Here is a 6,000-nt window from a genome sequence, read left to right as displayed (position 1 = left end):
AATTTATCATATCTGAGCCTTCCTTACTTTTCTTATCTCCCAGCACTTTACTTTCTTTCCCCCTTGTATATAACAAACCAGGGACACAAAACTACCTCTGGTTTAATGTTTCTTTCATTTGCTCATTTATTTGTCCATTCATTCATTTAATTAACATTTATTTTGCAACTGCCATGTACCAGGTAGTGTGGTAGGTACTAAAAACATCATGAATAAGACAGACTCAGTCTTTACTTTCATGAAGCTTATAGGTTAAAGGGGCAGAAAGAGATTACAGACAAAATGGGGATTAGAAGATGGGAGTGCAGGGTACTTGAGAGCAGCCAGTATTAAAACAACATGGCGTTATTTCAATCTCTTAGCTTGTTTTTGCTCTTCCATCCATCTGGTGGATTCCTTTAAATTCCGTCCTTTAAGATACAGCTCAAATACTTCTTTTTCTGTGACATCTCAACCCCTCCAATGAAGTACCAACACTGAAACTTTCATGAATTTCCATGATTGCTTTTATTTTATGTGCATAACCATTTGTTTCTCTACTACAAGCTGTTTAAGGAGACCTGAGAGGTGCTCAGTAATTGTTGAGTCTTCTTTTGATAAAACATGCTACAGAGTTGAACATAAGTTGTAGAAGAAGAATTTTTTCTGTTAATTTGAAGTCTCACATGGGATAATGTAGATAATTCATAACTAAAAAATCGACATTATTTAATGTCCTACATGCAAGAGAAATTTGAAAAGAACATTTAATTCTCGTTATGTTTCTGTTGCTAAGGATAACTGTTTGTTTTGAGTGAGATGATGATCTGCCTTACTCAAAAATATTAGTGGCTGTGTGCTTGGATTCCTAGTCTTGGTAGTCTTGGTTTCCCATAAGCTTTGCACATACTGTAATGTCTGGCACTTGAGAATGAGAAATGAGGTTTTAACATAAACCAGCAAATTGTTTATCTTGATGATAGAAACATGAAGAGAAGTCTGTCTCTTGAATTTGCTCCTATAATTTCAACATGGTATATATTTTGATCTAATTAAAAGTTAAAGAAGTCAAAATAAAATAGGGAAATTAAAGAGAGCCTTCTGGGTAATTCATGTACCTATACATTTTTTTCTCTTTTTAAATTTAAAATGCTTTTAATTTTCCAGTGAGACGTATAATATAATAAACATTCAGTACTAAGGATATATTTCTTTGAAATCAAGACACTACAAATATCCTTCCTAACAGGATTAAGACTTGATTCTAGCAATAAGACAATAAATTTTCACAATTGGGGGAAAAGAGTCAAGTCTGTAATATTTAAGTTTCATAATGTGTATTTTAACTTCAAAAATGATACTTACATATATTAATATAGACACTCTTAATTACATTTAAAACTAGGAAAAATGTTAGGGTGAGTAGGGGATGAAAATATATAGTTATTTTTAGCCAACATTAAATATCAGATTTTATGCAAAAAATTAATATTGATAAATATTGAGGCAATAAGCGAAACTGAAACATTATAATCTTTCTTAAACAAAATTTCAATTCAAAATGGTTGAGCAAATTAGATTTTAAAAATATGATCGTGTAAGAGTGAAAATGAAAAATTGATATCTGTTATCACTTTTGTTGTTTAGCATTGTTAGGAAAGTTGTTTTCAGTGCAATAAAACAAGAAACAATGAAGCTGCTATAACATTTAAAGGAAGAAACAATTGATTCAGTAGGGCCAGATATATTGAACAAAAACAAAAAAAGTAGGAAACAAAATTATCATTATCATATTCATCAACAATATACCTCATCTAGGCAACTAAAGATAATTAACTGAAAGGTATCAGGATTTAAAAATTCAGTGGAATAGATATATTCCAAAAAGAATATTAAATCAGTAACAACTGAGAACCAAAATAGGTGGGTAGTTATTATTAAAAAGTCAACCAGTGAATAGAAACAAAGCAAAACAAAACAACAAAATAAAAACCTGGAGTAATTTTAACAATAAAAAGTGAGAAAAAAACAAAACTTTTCAGAAAAACAAGAGAAGGCTTGAGTACGACAGCTCTTTTTCTCTGACGGGAAAACTGAAAGTTGTAAAGATGTAAACTTTCAGAAATAAATGTTTAGAAAATAATAACCTAGAAGAAAAAAGAGTAACGAGCCACAGAACATTCAGAAGAGTAAGTTTCGAATTAACAGAATAAGCTCTGGAATGAACCCTAATATATGTAAGCCTCTGATGCACTATAAATTAAGCATTATAAACCAATAGGAAAATGATACAACACACCAGCAAGTGGTATTAGGAAAATTAGCTTTGTGGAAAAACATTTTAGGTCAGAGTTTCACTTCACATCAAAATATGTTCCAGATGAGTTTAAAAATTAAATATGAAAGAAAAAAGACAAATGCTAAAAGGAAACGTAGTCCTTTGATGGGAAAGGACGTCCTAAGCAAATATACAATGGAAAAATGTATATATGTTATATATATTTTTATAGATGTTATATATGTTTATATATTTTTTATATTGTATATATTGTATATATGTATTTTTATATTATATGTAAATATATTATATATATGTTTTTTATATATATCTGTCACCCAGGCTGGAGTACAGTGGCATGATCTCAGCTCACTTCAAGCTCCGCCTCCTGGGTTCACGCCATTCTCCTGCCTTAACCTCCCGAGTAGCTGGAACTACAGCAGCCCACCACCACACTCAGCTAATTTTTTTGTATTTTTAGTAGAGACAGGGTTTCACCATGTTAGCCAGGATAGTCTCAATCTCCTGACCTCGTGATCCACCCACCTTGGCCTCCCAAAATGCTGGAATTACAGGTGTGAGCCACCACACCCAGCCTGGAAAAAGTATTTGAAAAGAAAAAGTTTCAACCTATGAAATTTATTTGTATCTTAATTTAAGCCATAACAGCATAAGCCAAATACCTTAAGACAATGGGGAATTATATTTTCTGCCTTGATATTTGACAAAACTGTGAATTATTAAATTTTTAAGGTGTATCAATTTTTAAACAGTTCTTAGCTTCAAGAGATTCTTGCAGCTGAAGTTTTATGATGTCTAGGATTTGTTTATAAATAATCCAGGTTAGATAAGGAGTGGATGAAACTAGACTAGCTGAATTTACAAGGCTTAAAGCAGGATGATTGGTAGGTATATCAGGTACCAATTATATACTATTCTCTTTATTTTAAGAAAGGCTTGAAAATTTCTACAACAAAAACTTAAATTATAAGAAGAAATATAAGCAAATTTAAAAACAAGTGGAAGGTCAGGTACAGTGGCTCATGCCTGTAATCCTAGCACTTTGAGAGTCTGAGGTGGGAGGACTGGTTGAGCCCAGGAGTTTGAGACCAGTCTGGGCAACATAGCAAGACCCCATCTTTAAAAAGAAAAAAATTAGCTGAGCCTGGTGGTGCATGCCTGTAGTTCCAGCTATGCAAGATTGAGGTGGGAGGATTGCCTGAGCCTGGAGGTTGAGGCTACAGTGAACTATGATCACACCACTGCACTCCAGCCTGGGAGACACAGCTAGACCCTGCCTCAAAAAAATAAAATAGGCTGGGGGCAATAGTTCACACCTGTAATCCCAGCACTTTGGGATTGATTGAGTAGGCAGATTGATTGAGTTCAGGAGTTTAAGACCAGCCTAGGCAACATGGTGAAGCCCTATCTTTACCAAAAATACAAAACATTAGCTGGGTGTGATGGTACACACCTGTAGTCCCAGCTACCCAGGAGGCTGAGGTGGGAAGATGGCCTGAGCCCAGGAGGTAGAGGTTGCAGTGAGCTGAGATTGTGCCACACTGCACTCCAGCCTGGGCAACACAGTGAGACCCCATCTCAAATAAATAGTTAAATAAGAACAAGTTGAAAACTGGGGGAAATATTTGCTAAAACAATGTTTAAAAATACAGATAAAGTTTTTAAACTAGCGTATGTGGCAATGAGTGTTGGTTGTTCCTGCCGCCCACTCACCTTTGCCTTTACTATCAGCACCCCTGTGTTACATGAGAACATTGCATCCAGACTAAAGAACTTATTTCCTAACCTCTGTTGTGGTTATATATGGCCATATGACTGTGGTTGGGTTTGGTCAAATTACTGTATTCTGGCCAAAAAGATGAGCATGAAAGTGCCATTTGTGACTCCCAGGAAACACCCTTAAAGGATATTTCTTCTTTTTTTCTTTCTGATGGATGGAATGTGGATGTGATTTAAAAGGCCATATCAGCCAAAGAGATCAAAGCCATGTGCCAAGAATAGTAAAGGTGCAAGATGGCAGGATCTTGAATTCCTCACTATTTAGATACAACCTCCTTTCAGCCTTGAGCTGACTATCTTGGGCTCTCCTGTACATGAGACATAAATTTCTCCTTGTTGTCATTGCTATCATTTTGGATTTTCTGATGCTTGTCACTGAACCCAATTGTAAATAATATATCCTACAATGAAAAAAAGGTCAAGTATGTTAGTATATAGTTTCCAGAAAAAAAATATAGTTAGCCAAAGAACAGCTAGAAGCACCCTGCCAAAAATACAAATGTTAACAGTATTTTTTACCTATCAATAATAAAAGTCACAAATATATTATTGAATGCTGACGGTATGGTATGGTGGTTAAGAGAGCGACAAAGGAGTCAGACAGCCAGTTTCAAGTCCCTGCTTTGCTTTGTCATTTACTAGCTGATTTAACTGAAAAATTTATTTGTGATTGCCTGTCCTATTTCATCTGCAAAACATGCTTTTTGAAGTTATGAGGATGACAAGAAAATACAATGCCAGCATGGTGTCCAGCATTTGTAAATACAGTGGTATTTTGTAAAAATGGGTTTAAAAACAAATGACAAAATGAGTGCTCCTTGCAACTCTGAAATCTCTACAGCTTTTCAGGAAAGTAACTTGGAATACAAATAGCTTTTAAAATGTTCATAACTGTTGACCATTAATTCTACTTCTAGGGCTCCAGCCTGATTAAGTAATTAGAGATGAACACAAAGGTTTATTTATAAAGATGTTCACTGTGGCATTAATAATAGTGTAAAAGTAGAAGCAATCTAAACAATAGAAAATTAACATATTTAATACATTATGATGCATTCATATTATTTAACAATGAAAAATAATCATTTTATGCAAGTAGAAAATAAAAATGAGTTTAAAAGTAACCTGACATACCTGCCTTGGCTGAGATCTCAGCAACGGAGCAAATCACCAAGAAGACAATTTTAGGAATTCATTTAGCCAGGAGTAACCTGTGGGAAGGAGAAAATATGTCTGCATTTTCATGGCAATTGAGATCCAAATACCTATCACCCCAGCACCCTGAGCCCATCTCTTCCCATCCAGATTGCACACCCATCCCTTGAGGGACATCTACAAAATGCCATCATCCAAATTTGGCTATGATAGCACCCCACACACCAAAATGTAAGACTTTAACTCAGCAAAGATATCAATAGCCTTAACAATGTCACTGATCTTTGATTCAGGGATTCCCATTCTAGAATGCTATCAGAGGAAAATATTCTGAAATGTAGTTTTTTTTTTTTAACACAGTGCTTGTTATAATATTCAGAACAAGAAACAATCCAAATATCTAATAATAGAACACTGGTTTAAAAAAGAGAACACTAATATGATACACTTATGCAGTAATTACAAGCATGCTTATTAGAGTTTTCAATAACATGGTGAAACATTTATGCTGTAAGTCAAAAAAATAATTAGGATGCAAAATTCAATATGTTGTTTAGTCTCAACTGTGTGTGGAGAAAGATAAATAACACTAGAGATAATAGTTTATTCAATAGTTATGCTATGTGTAGTTCGTGTCATTTTTCTTTTTTTCCTTATTTTTGTTTGAGACAGGATATTGCTCTGTGGCCCAAGCTGGAGGGCAATATTTTGATTATGGCTAACTGCAGCCTTGACCTCCCAGGCTCATACAATCCTCCCAGCTCAGCCTCCCAAGTAGCTGCCACCTG

General features: G+C 34.5%; 1 protein-coding gene across 1 annotated transcript in view; it reads left to right on the top strand.

Annotated features, from left to right (window-relative positions):
• Window positions 1-6,000, top strand: part of DNAH7 (dynein, axonemal, heavy chain 7) — a 333,441-nt gene that overhangs the window by 251,920 nt on the left and 75,521 nt on the right. The gene's annotated exons all lie outside the window — the stretch shown is intronic.

Source organism: Colobus angolensis, unplaced genomic scaffold (genome assembly GCF_000951035.1).
Source record: "Colobus angolensis palliatus isolate OR3802 unplaced genomic scaffold, Cang.pa_1.0 Scaffold330, whole genome shotgun sequence".
In the NCBI taxonomy this organism is placed as follows: domain Eukaryota; kingdom Metazoa; phylum Chordata; class Mammalia; order Primates; family Cercopithecidae; genus Colobus; species Colobus angolensis.
The sequence above is the reverse complement of the archived record's forward strand: the minus strand, read 5'-3'. Positions and strand labels throughout refer to the sequence as shown.